Genomic DNA, 18,058 nt, shown 5'->3' with positions numbered 1-18,058 from the left:
CCAGCCAGCAGCCTAAATTTCAGCATTGCGACACCGTGTATAGCTTTGTGAAATGTTACGATTAACATTAAAAAAATTGTACCAAATAGGCCTACCAATAAACAATTATCCATTATCTAAAGCAAATATATATGCTACATGCCCTGGCACCACAGAAAGCTTATCACCTATTCGTTAGGCAGATGCATAAACATGTTGCAATTTTGTCTCCATGGACAGCAATCTGTAGTCCATACTTTTTTTGGGGGGGGAGGGTAGATCAGCTTTAATATTGCAGATAGATTGTGGCTTCTATCAGTGTAATTATCTGCATAATTTCCAATCCCGCATATATCTTTGGTAAATACATATATACACTAACGTTCAAAAGTTTGGGGTCACTTAGAAATGTGCTTGTTTTTGAAAGAAAAGCAAATTTTTTGTCCATTAAAATAACATCAAATTGATCAGAAATAAAGTGTAGACATTGTTAATGTTGAAAGTGCCTATTGTCGCTGGGACATTTCTAAGTGACCCCAAACTTTTGAACTGTAGTGTTATTTGAACTGTCATCCCCGTTATTTGCAAGAGGAAGCGACGTAGGTACAGAGGACAAAGAGCCGGATGCCTGGTCAGGACATGGAGAAGGCGAGTGGGAAAGCTGCCATTACCGTCAATACTACTCGCCAACGTGCAATCATTGGACAATAAACTAGACGAGGTACGATCACGAATATCTTACCAACGGGACATCAAAAACTGTAATATCCTATGTTTCACGGAATCGTGGCTGAATGAAAACATGGATATTCAGCTAGCGGGATACACGCTGCGACGGCAAGATAGAACAGTACACTCCGGTTAGACGAGGGGGGGGGCGGTCTGTGCATATTTGTAAACAACAGCTGGTGCACGAAATCTAAGGAAGTCTCCAGATTTTGCTCGCCTGAAGTAGAGTATATTGTGATAAATTGCAGGCCACTACTTGCCTAGAGAGTTTTCAGCTATACTTTTCGGGGCTGTTTATTTACCATCACAGACAGATGCTGGCACTAAGACCACACTCAGTCAGCTGTATAAGGAAATAAGCAAACAGGAAACCACTCACCCAGAGGTAGCGCTCCTAGTGGCCGGAGAGTTCAATGCAGGGAAACTGCAAATTTCCATCAACATGTCAGATGTGCAACCAGAGGGAAAAAAATTCTAGATCACCTGTACTTCACACACAGAGATGCATACAAAGCTCTCCCTCGCCCTCCATTTGGTAAATCCGACCACAACTCTAGCCTCCTGATTCCTGCTTACAAGCAAAAATTAAAGCAGGAAGCACCAGTGACTTGGTCTATAAAAAAGTGGTCAGATGAAGCAGATGCTAAACTACAGGACTGTTTTGCTAGCACAGACTGGAACATGTTCCGGGATTCTTCCGATGGCATTGAGGATCAGTCACTGGCTTTATCAATAAGTGCATCGAGGATGTCGTCCCCACAGTGACTGTACGTACATATCCCAACCAGAACCATAGATTACAGGGAACATTCGCACTGAGCTAAAGGGTAGAGCTGCCGCTTTCAAGGTGCGGGACTCTAACCCGGAAGCTTACAAGAAATCCTGCTATGCCCTGCAACGAACCATCAAACAGGCAAAGCGTCAATACAGGGCTAAGATTGAATCATACTACACCGGCTCCGATGCTCGTCTTATATGGCAGGGCTTGCAAACTATTACAGACTACAAAGGGAAGCACAGCCAAGAGCTGCCCAGTGACACAAGCCTACCAGACGAGCTAAATCACTTCTATGCTCGCTTCGAGGCAAACAACACTGAGGCATGCATGAGAGCATCAGCTGTTCCGGACGACTGTGTGATCACACTCTCCGTAGCCGACGTGAGTAAGACCTTTAAACAGGTCAACATACACAACGCTGCAGGGCCAGACGGATTACCAGGACGTGTGCTCCGGGCATGTGCTGACCAACTGGCAGGTGTCTTCACTGACATGTCCCTCATTGAGTCTGTAATACCAACATGTTTTAAGCAGACCACCATAGTCCCTGTGCCCAAGAGCACAAAGGCAACCTGCCTAAATGACTACAGACCCATAGCACTCACGTCCGTAGCCATGAAGTGCTTTGAAAGGTTGGTAATGGCTCACCTCAACACCATTATGCCAGAAACCCTACACACACTCCAATTTGCATACCGACAAAATTGACTACAGCTCAGCGTTCAACACCATCATTAAGTTTGCAGACAACACAACAGTGGTAGGCCTGATTACCGACAACAACGAGACAGCCTATAGGGAGGAGGTCAGAGACCTGGCCGGGTGGTGCCAGAATAACAACCTATCCCTCAACGTAACCAAGACTAAGGAGATTATTGTGGACTACAGGAAAAGGAGGACCGAGCACGCCCCCATTCTCATCAACGGGGCTGTAATGGAGCAGGTTGAGAGCTTCAAGTTCCATGGTGTCCACATCAACAACAAACTAGAATGGTCCAAACACACCAAGACAGTCGTGAAGAGGGCACGACAAAGCCTATTCCCTCTCAGGAAACTAAAAATATTTGGCATGGGTCCTGAGATCCTCAAAAGGTTCTACAGCTGCAACATCGAGAGCATATTGACTGGTTGCATCACTGCCTGGTACGGCAATTGCTCGGCCTCTGACCGCAAGGCACTACAGAGGGTAGTGCGTATGGCCCAGTACATCACTGGGGCTAAGCTGCCTGCCATCCAGGACCTCTATACCAGGCGGTGTCAGAGGAAGGCCCTAAAAAATTTCAAAGACCCCAGCCACCCCAGTCATAGACTGTTCTCTCTACTACCGCATGGCAAGTGGTACCGGAGTGCCAAGTCTAGGACTAAAAGGCTTCTCAACAGTTTTTCCCCCGAGCCATAAGACTCCTGAACAGGTAATCAAATGGCTACCAAGACTACTTGCATTGTGTGCCCCCCCCCCCCCCCCCCCCCCAATCCCTCTTTTTACGCTGCTGCTACTCTCTGTTTATCAAATATGCATAGTCACTTTAACTATACATTCATGTACATACTACCTCAATTGGGCCGACCAACCAGTGCTCCCGCAAATTGGCTAACCGGGCTATCTGCATTGTGTCCCACCCACCACCCGCCGAACCCCTCTTTTACACTACTGCTACTCTCTGTTCATCATATATGCATAGTCACTTTAACCATATCTACATGTACTTACTATCTCAATTAGCCCGACTAACCGGTGCATGTATATAGCCTCACTACTGTATTTATCCTCGCCACTGTTATTTTTCGCTGTCTTTTTACTGTTGTTTTTATTTCTTTACTTATCTATTGTTCACCTAATATGTATTTTTTACTTTAAAATAACTGGTAAGTAAGCATTTCACTGTAAGGTGTTGTATTCGGTGCACGTGACAAATATACTTTGATTTGATTTAATAACTTGGCTAGGTGTGAAAATTCTCCACAACTTGCAATGTATTCAATGCTTAAATACTCTAAAGTTTTACATTTCTGACTCCAAACCTTATGCAACCGCAAAATTTCGGATAAAACATATACTGTACAGAATTTGTTCATCAACGTCTTTATGCTTTCGTTAATAAAATAATGATAAAAAAAGACTCTTTCAAAATGCAGATGTTTATTTCAACTACTGTACATCTCAGCTACATTTTAGTTGCACTTCCCCACAGCTCCACGACCACGGGTAAAACCTTGCTGAGATGATCAATGTATTTTTTGTATTGTTGTATCGTCAGTTTCTCAAGCCAAAACGTCTTGATGGCCTTCACCAGTTCATCTTTTCTTGTAGGCTTGGCAGAGTTACAGATTAATGTTTTCAATTGAAGTTTGGCATCAGGTTTAAATCAGGAGACCTACATGTAGAGATGAAACAAATATTTGTAGATATACTGTAGGCATACCATAGGCGAGGGGTCTCACTAGTGTTGAGTAATGTGCTGTTAAATGTGTTGTAGGTCTACTTACTCTGCTGGCGTTTTGACCCAGTTTATGCCCTCATTTGCAATGCAAACCCAGGCGGCAGTGCTCAGCATATGTGGGAACTCCTTCAAGACTGTTGGAAAAGCAGTCCAGATGAAACTGGTTGAGAGAATGCCAAGTGTATAAAGCTGTCATCAAGGCAAAGGGTGGCTACTTTGAAGAATCTCAAATATAAAATATATTTTGATTTGTTTAACACTTTTTTGGATACTAAATGACTCCATATGTGTTATTTCATAATGTTGATGTCTTCACTATTATACTACAATGTAGAAAATAGTAAAAATAAAGAAAAACCCTGGAAAGAGTAGGTTTGTCCAAACTTTTGACTGGTACTGTATGTATAAAACATGTATTACTGAGCCTTTCCACTTAAGTTTCTTCAACTGTCTTCTGACTGTAATTAGAGCGATGTTGATGTTGTGCCGTGATGCCAGCAGATTCCAGATGGCCTTTGTCATCAGTGAGTCGATGGCTTGAATAGTCTCGCTGGAAATGGAATACAATGTAAAAATGTGCAGTAGTCAGTAAAGACCAGCAGTAGATTTATTTAAACATATTTGAATGACACTGAATGACAGAAATATTAGAATAAAGTAGGCTAATGAAGGCAACAAATTGTTGCTTACTGAAACACCCAAAGTTATCCAATTGTTATAATAGGATTTGGAGCAATAGGTTACCCACGTGTGGTCAACTATTTCAGCACCGTTAGACACTTGCAGTCACTTAGTAGCCTAGGCCTACTCCCAACAGGTCACGTTGTACAGTGACACATTTTCTTAAAGGAAACCCTGAGGCCTATACATAGGCTAATAAAAAATGCATTTTAGTTTTTCTTGGAATAGAAACACCCTAATATTGACGCATAGTATCAATATTAATCAATCCATTATAGTCTGTTTTAATTTAAAAAAAGTTTTAAAGTCTCTAGTCAATATTAAAAACAGTCAAATGCATCGTGAATTAAATTACTTTAGCCGACATGTTGCAGTTTATTCATTGTTTAATTATTCAATGCTCCCTTTGTTATTTAGTTTTATAACTAACATGCTTGACTGTATTTAAAGACATGGATGACTAGTACTGTATGCTTTGCCAAAAGGTAAGTTACGCTAATACAGCTACAGTAAACAGGATTCTTAGGCCTACGGCTCCCTGTCATTAGCTTCTCAAAGATGCCCCCTGGTGGTCAAACTAGCACTAATTATTATTAATGGCAACAATGGCTGACACTTACAGTAAATAACATGCCATAGAATTCTGTGGCAGCCCGCAAGCTATGCTGCAGTACGACGCAACTTTTAAAGGAAGAACCACTGTACTTCCTTTTTTGGTATAATGGCCACCGTTATCTTTTGACATCTTCTCTATGGTTCCCATGAGCTCTTGGACCTGGAAATTGTTACTTCTCTCCTCTTCCTTCCCACAGATCTCTTCTTCTACGCCTTGATTATTCTGCTCACCAGTGGTTGTGTTGTTCAACCCTGATGTTACCTCTTGTTGTTCCATTGTAAAGAACAACATGCACTGAATTTCCTCCATCTTTTCTGATCCAGTGGTGCTGTTTGTGTAAGCCCTGTTCTCTCTCTCAGATTGTCATAGATTCTCTGGAGTAGAGCAGCCGTGATCGCATCAGGTTTCGAGGTCTGAGGTGTTGAGGTCTAGTATTTGTTGTCGATTACGTGAACCTCGTCTCTGCAAGCATCGATCAGTTCGTTCAGGTCATTGTTCTCCTGGATATAGTCCCTTATGTCATGCCATTATCATGGGTGAAGAGCAGGACTGTATGGTTCAACACAACTTCTTCTTATGTTCTTCAAAACAGAACATACTCTCCTCTTCGGTGAACCGTCCGACTCTTAACACCAGCATGAAGGCATGAGGTCCGGGGGTGCAGCAGCACTCTATTCCAGATACAATTCCCTTTCTGAGTCTGTTCATGTCACAAATCCCTGGTGTGTCGATATCGACAACACTTTTCCCAATGATCATTTTGGCGTTGACCTCACAGTGTTTGGTTACAGCGTGTGGACCGCAGGATGCAGGAAAACTATCTTCGCTCAGGATGGTGTTGCCAGCACTGCTCTTGCCGGCTCCAGTTTTTCCCAACAGCATAATCCTCAGCTCCTCCGGTCCTTGAGGAGTGATGGAAATGACCAATGGTGTAACGATTGTCTATTTCGTCCTCCTCATCGGACGAGGAGAGGCGAGAAGGATCGGACCAATATGCAGAGTGGTAAGTGCTCATGATGATTTATTAAAACCGAACTGAACACTGAAATACAAAAACAATAAACGATGTGCAGAAAACCGAAACAGTACCGTGTGGTGAAAAAACACTAACACGGCAACAAACACCCACAAACCACACGTGAAACCCCGGCTGCCTAAGTATGATTCTCAATCAGGGACAACGATTGACAGCTGCCTCTGATTGAGAGTCATACCAGGCCGAACACAAACCAACATAGAAAAACACACATAGACAACCCACCCCAACTCACGCCCTGACCATACTAAATAAATACAAAACAAGGGAAATAAGGTCAGGAACGTGACAAATGGAAGGATAAGAGTTACTTTCTTCATGTTGTTCATTGATCGTATTTGTTTGGTGGAATGTCATACATGGTCCTCAGACAAGCCATAGAGAGAACAAACCTACTTTGATTATACTTTGATTATACTGATGTAGAGGACAGAGCACCAGTACAGTACTTCAATAAACAACACTAACAATGTCAGGGATCATTTGCAACTATTTTTATTAGTGTCTCCTCATCTACAAGATTGCCTGAATTGTTCACTTTTTTATTTGTTAAGATTGACATGGTTTGAATCATTAGCAGCCAACATCAAGGTTAAATTGTAAAATTTAAATAATAGTACACAGAGCCATTACTCAACAGTGAAATTAAATCATAAGAGGAAAAACATTGACAAAACATCACAACACTTGACAATCTCTTTCAATAACCTAATCAATTGACAAAACATTGAATGAAACTCACTCAAATAACAGTCATTATTTCAAATAAAATACATTTTTATTGGTCACATACACATGGTTAGCAGATGTTAATGCGAGTGTAGCAAAATGCTTGTGCTTCTAGTTCCGACCGTGCAGTAATATCTAACAAGTAATCTAACAATTTCAAAACAACTACCTAATACACACAAGTGTAAAGTAATGAATAAGAATATGTACATATAAATATATGGATGAGCAATGGCCGAACGGCGTACACAAGATGCAGTAGATGGTATAGAGTACAGTATATACATATGAGATGAGTAATGTAGGGTATGTAAACATTATATAAAGTGACATTGTTAAAAGTGACTGGTGATACATTTATTACATCCACTTTTTAATTATTAAAGTGGCTAGAGGTTTGAGTCAGTATGTTGGCAGCAGCCACTCAATGTTAGTGATGGCTGTTTAACAGTCTGATGGCCTTGGGATAGAAGCTGTTCTTCAGTCTCTCGGTCCCTGCTTTGATGCACCTGTATTGACCTTGCCTTCTGGATGATAGCGGGGTGAACAGGCAGTGGCTTGGGTGGTTGTTGTCCTTGATGATCTTTTTGGCCATCCTGTGGGTGGTGTGGGTGTCGGGTGGTGTAAGTGTCCTGGAGGGCAGGTAGTTTGCCCCCGGTGATGTGTTGTGCAGACCTCACTACCCTCTGGAGAGCCTTAAGGTTGTGGGCGGAGCAGTTGCCGTACCAGGCGGTGATACAGCCCGACAGGATGCTCTCAATTGTGCATCTGTAAAAGTTTGTGAGTGTTTTTGGTGACAAGCCAAATTTCTTCAGCCTCCTGAGGTTGAAGAGGCACTGTTGCGCCTTCTTCACCACGCTGTCTATGTGGGTGGACCATTTCAGTTTGTCCGTAATGTGTACGCCAAGGAACTTTCCAGCTTCTCCACTACTGTCCAGTCGATGTGGATAGGGGGGTGCTCCCTCTGCTGTTTCCTGAAGTCCACGATCATCTCCTTTGTTTTGATGACGTTGAGTGTGAGGTTATGTTCCCGACACCACACTCTGAGGGGCCTCACCTCCTCCCTGTAGGCTGTCTTGTCATTGTTGGTAATCAAGCCTACCACTGTAGTGTCATCTGCAAACTTGATGATTGAGTTGGAGGCGTGAATGGCCACACAGTCATGGGTGAACAAGGAGTACAGGAGAGGGCTGAGAACGCACCCTTGTGGGGCCCCAGTGTTGAGGATCAGTGGGTTGGAGATGTTATTTCCTACCCTCACCACCTGAGGGCGGCCCGTCAGAAAGTCCTGGACCCAGTTGCACAGGGCGGGGTCGAGACCCAGGGTCTCGAGCTTAATGATAAGTTTGGAGGTTACTATGGTTTTAAATGCTGAGCTGTAATCGATGAACAGCATTCTTACATAGGTATTCCACTTGTCCAGATGGGTTAGGGCAGTGTGCAGTGCGATTGTGATTGCTTCGTCTGTGGGCCTATTGGGGCGGTAAACAAATTGGAATGGGTCTAGGGTGTCAGGTAGGGTGGAGGTGATATGATCCTTGACTAGTCTCTCAAAGCACTTCATGATGACGGAAGTGAGTGCCCCAGAATATTATAGTATCAATTAAAGACTAACAAATAACATGTTAAAATAATATTAATTTTAGTGGTTTCTATTTGAAAGTAGACCAGCAATTCTCTAGCTCTGATACATCTTAATCCAATTGTCTTGTTACTTTTGAATGAATCTTCTGTGTCGTCTCAGCTCTCCTCATTCATTGCTAATGACATTGCTTTTACTGCAATGCCCTTTGTGGCTAGAAAAGGTTTTGAGTCAAGTTCCACACTGCAGTAATGGCATTCCCAGCTTCCATGGCCACAGACTGAGCTGCGTTCTTCTCTGCCTCGTTTGGAGAATCCAATATATCTGCAGCTTGGGCTCCCTTTATCCTGCCTCCCACTGCCCCGGCAGTGCCATAGCTAAGAACTATGCCGCTTATAGCCCCCGCACCAAGTGCTCCCCCAACCACCTCCACACCTCTATACTGTATCCTTACCTGCGTTGACAGACAATTTGATATCTTTGCACATTTGACATTCTATTCCTACTACAGCTAAAGCGAGTGGTTTTCCTTTTCCAACTAAACCTGCTACATCCATGGTTAATTTGGTTCCAATCCAGTTAGGAGTCCAGCCAACAGGACATCTGGAAAGGTTGGCGCTACTGTCACGCTAAGCAGTACTCTGAGTAATCCTCCGGTGCTAACACCTGACAGTAGTCTCAATGCCCTATTTCAGACCCTTTCCCTGACTCGCCTCTTGCTCTCTGACATTTCCTCTTTCTCTCCTGCTTCCTGCAAGTCACTCATTATTTTCCCCACCTCTTACTCTATTGCCTTGGCCATTATCTTGAGATTTCATTTGTGTAGTGACACAATGCAAATAGTCCGGGTAGCCATTTGATTACCTGTTCAGGAGTCTTATGGCTTGGGGTTAAAAGCTGTTGAGAAGTATTTTGGTCCTAGACTTGGCGCTCCGGTACCGCTTGCCATGCGGTAGCAGAGAGAACAGTCTGATTTGGGTAGCTGGGGTCTTAGACAATTTTTAGGGCCTTCCTCTGACCACGCCTGGTGTAGAGGTCCTGGATGGCAGGCAGCTTAGCACCAGTGATGTACTGGGCCATACGCACTACCCTCTGTAGTACCTTGCGGTCGGAGGCCGAGCAATTGCTGTACCAGGCAGTGACGCAACCAGTCAGGATGCTCTTGATGTTGCAGCTGTAGAACCTTTTGAGGATCTGAGGACCCATGCCAAATATTTTCAGTCTCCTGAGGGGGAATAGGTTTTGTCGTGCCCTCTTCACGACTGTCTTGGTGTGTTTGGACTATTCTAGTTTGTTGTTGATGTGGACACCAAGGAACTTGAAGCTCTCAACCTGCTCCACTACAGCCCCATCGATGAGAATGGTGGCATGCTCGGTCCTCCTTTTCCTATTTTACAACTTGATGTTAGATGGTTCCTCATCCTGAAAGTAGTCTATGGGCAATGGTGATGGGAGCATGTGAGCATGTTTTTTATTTAAATGTCCAAATCACCTTTAAGTAACATCAAACCAAATATGTAGGTGATTTGAATTGATTTCAGGTGATATGGACATAAAAAAAATGACATGCGCACATGCCCCCATCACTTCCATTGATTGTTAGCGTGTGGTGGCTAAAGTTAGCTGAAGTTTGTAATGGCTTTTTAAAGAGAACTGAACCATGGACTACAGTTTCTCCCGGCCCATAGACTACTTTCAAGGGAGGAACCATCTAACATCGAGTTGTAAAATAGTGAACTACTCCTTTAATACAAGTTCACTCTCCTGCGCCTGACTTCCCTGCCACCAGGAGCACCCAGGAGTTTGCCCTGGAGTTTAAGACCCTGGCTGCCAGCGCGGGATGGAACGACAGGGCCCTGATCGACCATTATCGTTGCAGTCTGCGCAAGGACGTCCATCGGGAGCTGGCCTGCAGGAACGCCACCCGAACAAGGAGAGGGACCAACTTCGGCGGAAGTCGTGACAATACAAGGCCCTAGCCATATATAAAACGGTACTACATTGAATGAAAAAAAAAATTGGAAGTAGAGTCTTAACATGGCTGACATTGGTGTTATTATACTGACTGAAAAGCATGCGCTGACCACACATCCAAACATTTTTGTAGAGGTGCTGACTTGATTAACGGAAAGGAAGCCTCTATAAAACAGAAAAAGTCACACTATATGCTCCCAAGAATGTAATGGGTAAACATAAAAATTGTCATGTTTTCCCAGTACATTTTTGTGAGCATAAACACTGATTGTACAAAACATTTGGAACACATTTCCTAATATTGAGTTGCACCCCCTTTTACCCTCAGAACAGTCTCAATACGTCGGGGCAGGGACTCTACAAGGTGTCTACAAAGCATTCCACAGGGATGCTGGCCCATGTTGACTCCAATGCTTTCCACAGGTGTGTCAAGTTGACTGGATGTCATTTAGGTGGTGGACCATTCTTGATACACACGTGTGAAAAACCCAGCGAATTAGCATCAGCAGGGGATCGGAGGATCGGGACACTGAATAGCGCGGGAAGTTGCAGCTCGAGGAAAGTGGACATTGAACTACAGAGAAGGGAAGTAAAACGGTCACTATTGGATTTAGACTTATCGTCATTCATAGAACGGTATAGTAGAAGTGTGAACGGACAGCGACGGCGTGAAGTTGGCAACAACAACAATTAGCCACAGTAGCAGACAGAAATGTAGCAAATACAGCTACTCTGGAAACTCATGAGCTGGAGCATATCGCTAGCTCTGACTATAGAAGCAGATTACTTACTCATTCTAGTGGAAGATCATTAGTTTGGTAATGGATATGAGAGAAGCAGACTTGAGACTTCAGCGTGACTCTAAAATAACATTATTCTCTCATACCGAGAAAGCAGTTCCATGAAGGGAGCTGAAAGGACATTGTCATTGAAGAAAGGTTAGCGCTGGAGTCACTGGTATATTTAGATAAACGGGACTAAGTTGAAACAAAATCAACTTTATTTTATTTTGACAAATTTGTGACTTTCAGGATCTGATAATCAAAGGTTAATTATCTACAAGGTCATGGTTTGGTTGACTTTTAGGACATTTCATCAACTAACGTTAGTGTCAAACTATTTTTGTATTGGTTATTGAGGGTTACTGAGTGTGAGAAATACTTTGCCGTGCCTGGTTGAATACTAAATGTGGTTTTGAGAAACTGTTTCTTTGAGTGTTTAATGCTGATTGATGGTTGGAGAAATCAGTCCACTGCTCTTTATTATTTTCATTGAGTGTTATCAGTTTGACTATTGGGGCACCATACTGTTGCTTTTGTTTTGGTGTGTTGACTCTCGACTCTATACCACTACTCCTAGTGGATGAACATTGTTATGTGAAACGTTCTATAATTATAAAGGAAGAATAGAAAAGACTGCTACACTTCATGTGAATGGGTGGAATTAAAGCAAATAATTCTAAACGTTTATCTAGACTCACCGCGTGGATTGATTAGAGGCCAGACTATTGCGCTCTTACACATACACCCTCTGAATGGCTGTAACAACAGAGCTGTGAGTCGGGAAGCATGTGAAACGTTTAATAAAACCAGTAATGAGACAATTCAATAAGGCTACACGCTGGTAAACAAGAACAATACCAACGGGTGAGAAAACATAAGGGATTGACATATAAAGGGGAGGAAAGGATGAAGATATTGAAGTCCAGGTGTGAATCATAATGATTAACAGGTGCGCGTAATGATGAATCCCAGGATCGGTGGTTAGTATTCTGGTGACGTCGTACGCCGGAGGGGAGTAACAGGAGAAGATGTAACAATGGCACTACACAATCAATATCTCAATTGTATCAAGCTTAAAAATCTCTCTTTAATCTGTCTCCTCCTCTTCATACACGCAGTCAGTCAGGAAAGCAAAGGCTAGCTTTTTCAAGCAGATATTTGCATCCTGTAGCTCTAACTCCAAAAAGTTCTGGGACACTGTATAAAAGTCCATGGAGAATAAGAGCACCTCCTCCCAGCTGCCCACTGCACTGAGGTTAGGTAACACGGTCACCACTGATAAATCCATGATAATCGAAAACTTCAACAAGCATTTCTCAACGGCTGGCCATGCCTTCCACCTGGCTACTCCAACCTCGGCCAACAGCTCCGCCCCCCCCCCTGCAGCTACTCGCCCAAGCGTCCCCAGCTTCTCCTTTACCCAAATCCAGATAGCAGATGTTCTGAAAGAGCTGCAAAACCTGGACCCATACAAATCAGCTGGGCTTGACAATCTAGACCCTCTATTTCTGAAACTATCTGCCGCCATTGTCGCAACCCCTATTACCAGCCTGTTCAATCTCTCTTTCATATCGTCTGAGATCCCCAAGGATTGGAAAGCTGCCGCGGTCATCCCCCTCTTCAAAGGGGGAGACACCCTGGACCCAAACTGTTACAGACCTATATCCATCCTGCCCTGCTTATCTAAGGTCATCGAAAGCCAAGTTAATAAACAGATCACTGACCATCTCGAATCCCACCGTACCTTCTTCGCTGTGCAATCCGGTTTCCGAGCTGGTCACGGGTGCACCTCAGCCACACTCAAGGTACTAAATGATTTCATAACTGCCATCGATAAAAGACAGTACTGTGCAGCCGTCTTCATCGACCTGGCCAAGGCTTTCGACTCTGTCAATCCCCATATTCTTATCGGCAGACTCAGTAGCCTCGGTTTTTCTGATGACTGCCTTGCCTGGTTCACCAACTACTTTGCAGACAGAGTTCAGTGTGTCAAATCAGAGGGCATGTTGTCCGGTCCTCTGGCAGTCTCTATGGGTGTACCACAGGGTTCAATTCTCGGGCCGACTCTTTTCTCTGTATATATCAATGATGTTGCTCTTGCTGCGGGCGATTCCCTGATCCACCTCTACGCAGACGACACCATTCTGTATACTTCTGGCCCTTCCTTGGACACTGTGCTATCTAACCTCCAAACGAGCTTCAATGCCATACAACACTCCTTCCGTGGCCTCCAACTGCTCTTAAACGCTAGTAAAACCAAATGCATGCTTTTCAACCGTTCGCTGCCTGCACCCGCCCGCCCGACTAGCATCACCACCCTGGACGTTCCGACCTAGAATATGTGGACATCTATAAATACCTAGGTGTCTGGCTAGACTGTAAACTCTCCTTCCAGACTCATATTAAACATCTCCAATCCAAAATCAAAGAATCGGCTTTCTATTTCGCAACAAAGCCTCCTTCACTCACGCCGTCAAACTTACCCTAGTAAAACTGACTATCCTACCGATCCTCGACTTCGGCGATGTCATCTACAAAATAGCTTCCAATACTCTACTCAGCAAACTAGATGCAGTTTATCATAGTGCAATCCGTTTTGTTACTAAAACACCTTATACCACCCACCACTGCGACCTGTATGCTCTAGTCGGCTGTCCCTCGCTACATATTCGTCGCCAGATCCACTGGCTCCAGGTCATCTATAAGTCCATGCTAGGTAAAGCCTTATAACTCCGCCTTATCTCAGTTCACTGGTCACGAAAACAACACCCACCCGTAGCACGCGCTCCAGCAGGTATATCTCACTGATCATCCCAAAAGCCAAAAGCCATTTGGCCGCCTTTCCTTCCAGTTCTCTGCTGCCTGTGACTGGAACGATTTGCAAAAATCGCTGAAGTTGGAGACTTTTATTTCCCTCACCAACTTTAAACATCTGCTATCTGAGCAGCTAACCGATCGCTGCAGCTGTACATAGTCCATCTGTAAACAGCCCACCCAATTTACCTACCTCATCCCCTTACTGTTTTTATTTATTTACTTTTCTGCTCTTTTGCACACCAGTATCTCTACTTGCACATGATCATCTGATGATTTATCACTTCAGTGTTAATCTGCTAAATTGTAATTATTCGCTCCTATGGACTATTTATTGCCTACCTCCTCATGCCTTTTGCACACAATGTATATAGACAAATGTTTCCCCCCTACTGTTTTATTGACTTGTTTATTGTTTACTCCATGTGTAACTCTGTGTTGTTGTCTGTTCACACTGCTATGCTTTATCTTGGCCAGGTCGCAGTTGTAAATGAGAACTTGTTCTCAACTAGCCTACCTGGTTAAATAAAGGTGAAAAAAAAGTGAATTTAACAGGTGACATCAACAAGGGATCATAGCTTTTACCTGGATTCACCTGGTCAGTCTATGTCATGGAAAGGGCAGGCAACGATTTTTATAACTAAACCAACATAGACCACAGCCTGTCATTTCCAAGGGGAACAAATTAGTCATAGTGGGCAGAACAAGCAAGGTGGTGGGCAGAGCCAAGCATGAGCTAGTAAGATCCTATTGGCCCGTTTTAGCATACATCTGCATATTTCCGTTAGAGAACACCTACTCTGTGAAGTGCGCCTGTGCAATAACTCAATTCGCCTTTGCACTCCTTCTAAACAATGCTATTTTTTACAACTTTGGCAAAGAGTAAAGTCTACAAAACTTAGTCCACTCTGTTCATAACAGATTGTTCATTTACTACAGCTCAGCATTCAACAACATAGTACCCTCCAAGCTCATCATTAAGCTTGAGGCCTTGGGTCTCAACCCCGCCTTGTGCAATTGGGTCCTGGACTTTCTGACGGGCCGCCCCCAGGTGGTGAAGGTAGGAAACAACATCTCCACATCGCTGATCCTCAACACTGGGCACCCAAGGGTGTGTTCTCAGCCCCCTCCTGTACTCGCTGTTCACCCACGACTGCGTGGCCAAGCACGCCTCCAACTCAATCATCAAGTTTGCAGATGGCACAACAGTAGTAGGCTTGATTACCAACAACGACGAGACAGCCTATAGGGAGGAGGCGAGGGCACTCGGAGTGTGGTGTCAGGAAAACAACCTTTCACTCAACGTCAACAAAACAAAGGAGATGATTGTGGACTTCAGGAAACAGCAGACGGAGCAACCCCCTATCCACATTGAAGGGACAGCAGTGGAGAAGGTGGAAAGTTCCTCGGCGTACACATCACTTACAAACTGAAATGGTCCACCCACACAGACAGTGTGGTGAAGAACCTCAGGAGGCTGAAGAAATTTGGCTTTCCATCTAAAGCCCTCACAAACTTTTACAGTTTACAATTGAGAGCATCCTGTCGGGCTGTATCACCGCCTGGTACGGCAACTGCACCGCCCACAACCACTGGGCTCTCCAGAGGGTGGTGCGGTCTGCACAATGCATCATCGGGGGCAAACAACCTACCCTCCAGGACATCTACATCACCCGATGTCACAGGAAGGCCAAAAAGATCATCAAGGACAACAACCACCCGAGCCAATGCCTGTTCACCCGGCTACCATCCAGAAGGCGAGGTCAGTACAGGTGCATCAAAGCTGGGCACGAGAGACTGAAAAACAGCTTCTATCTCAAGGCCATCAGACTGTTAAACAGCCATCACTAACACAGAGAGGCTGCTGCCTACATACAGACTTGAAATCATTGGCCACTTTAATAAATGGATCACTGGTCACTTTAATAATGCCACTTTACTTTAATAAATCGTTTATAAATCTTGCATTACTCATCTCATATGAATATACTGTATTTTATACCATCTATTGCATCTTGCCTATGCCGCTCGTTCATTGCTCATCCATATATTTATATGTATATTTTCTTATTCCATTCCTTTACTTAGATTTGTGTGTATTAGGTAGTTGTTGTGGAATTGTTAGATTACTTGTTAGATATTGCTGGACTGTCGGAACTAGAAGCACAAGCATTTCACTACACTCGCAGTAACATCTGCTAACCATGTGTATGTGACCAATAATATGTTCTTTTATTTGATGTTTCATAGATGAGAAAATGTGCAGAATGTCAGCCAGAAACCATCTCCTTCCATCGCCCGCCACTGGGCTTCCTCTCCCTACCATATTTGATAGTGAGTGAAAACGCCAAGTGGATGCTTCACATTTATACATCCAGTGAAATATCTGTGTCACTGTTGTAGTTGTGGGGCAGGTGTTCATAATGTTTTGTAAAGTAAAGTGTGTGACTCTTTCTTTCTTATTATACTTACTGACTTGAACAAATACATGTTTCAATTATATCTGACAGCCACAAACATCTGGAAACTAAAGGCTTCTGACACTTGAGGGTTCAATCATGAAATATCATTTACATTTGTCATTTCAGCTTAATTTAGATAATAATGTCCATAAACATCATATCATCCATTATTTTCTCACTTTTCCCTGTTATGGTCACCTTGAAGAATCAGAATCTGATGGATGGGGGGGTTGCCTGTTTTGCATGTTATTTTGTCATTAATACGTGTCACATATCAGTTTGCAAGCAATGTAAAAAGAATATGTATATCATTGAGTTAATAAAGTCGCATACAAACATGGTCTCTTTTTTGCTTTCTTGAGTAAGGCAGCTCCAAAATGCAGGTGTTTCAGCCTAGCTCAGTGCTTTCTCTGGTGGTAGGGCAAGCCAGCAGAAAATATGTTGTGCTATGATTGGCTCAGTGTTCTGTCACTCATGGGGACACTACATCACCGCCAAATCTAAGGGTAGAGCTAGACAATTCTAGCCCCTTGGGTGCTGCCATAGAGTTACATTATAAGTACCCATCCAAGAAGGCTCAAGGTAATTGGCCACAGATAAAATAACGTCAAATCACATTATATGTACAGTAGCTTTGATTGGACTGATCATGTCAACATCATTCTTTCAAAATCTTAGCTACTGTAGCAGTCATGATCATGAATCAAGTCGATAATCTACTGACAAATCCTTTTTAATACTTGTCATATGAAGAGAAATAACGAAGAGAAATTATAGATAAAACACATAGGTGCTCATCGGCCATTGGACATAAACATTACACAACAAGTTGGAAATCGCAAATTCAACAATGAGTGGTTTGGAAGGAATCAGTGACAGTGGCTAACATTAACTGCATGCATTGAAAAGCAACCACTAGCCTGCTATTCAGTGGAGTGGCTGTGTGGTCCCAAATCTGGGATTAATGGGCTCTTTTCCAAGTTTAAAATGATAAACATTCAACATTGGCCATGCTGTCAATGAAGCATGATTTGTGCCGCGCTCAAAACAACTGTTAAGTCGGAACTGCGAAAACTTGACCTCAGTCATTTCAAGACAACTGGGAAGTCAGGAATAAACGAGCTCCGACTGGGAAACACGTTTGAATGGTCATCCAACTCAGAATTGTAAATCCGGCCTCTTTCTAGAGCCACAACCTGAAGATGATGAATCATGATTCAACCTTGTATTTTTCCGAGTTCCCAGCTGTTGTGAAAGCACCATAAATCCAGAGAATGCTAGACTTTGATGACAAAATTTGCCCACGAAGGACCGCCACGCCACCTTCCTGTTCAAGTGAGCACAGCACAACAAGGTGAGTCCAAAAATGTATTGTATGCTGCTGCATAAATTATGTAATATGCCAGGGAGATATGTATACTGTAAGAATGGCCCATGTTCTGAATTCTGTCGCTG

The sequence above is a fragment of the Salvelinus alpinus genome, chromosome 13 (assembly GCF_045679555.1).
Source record: "Salvelinus alpinus chromosome 13, SLU_Salpinus.1, whole genome shotgun sequence".
NCBI lineage: Eukaryota > Metazoa > Chordata > Actinopteri > Salmoniformes > Salmonidae > Salvelinus > Salvelinus alpinus.
Note: the sequence above shows the minus strand (reverse complement) of the source record.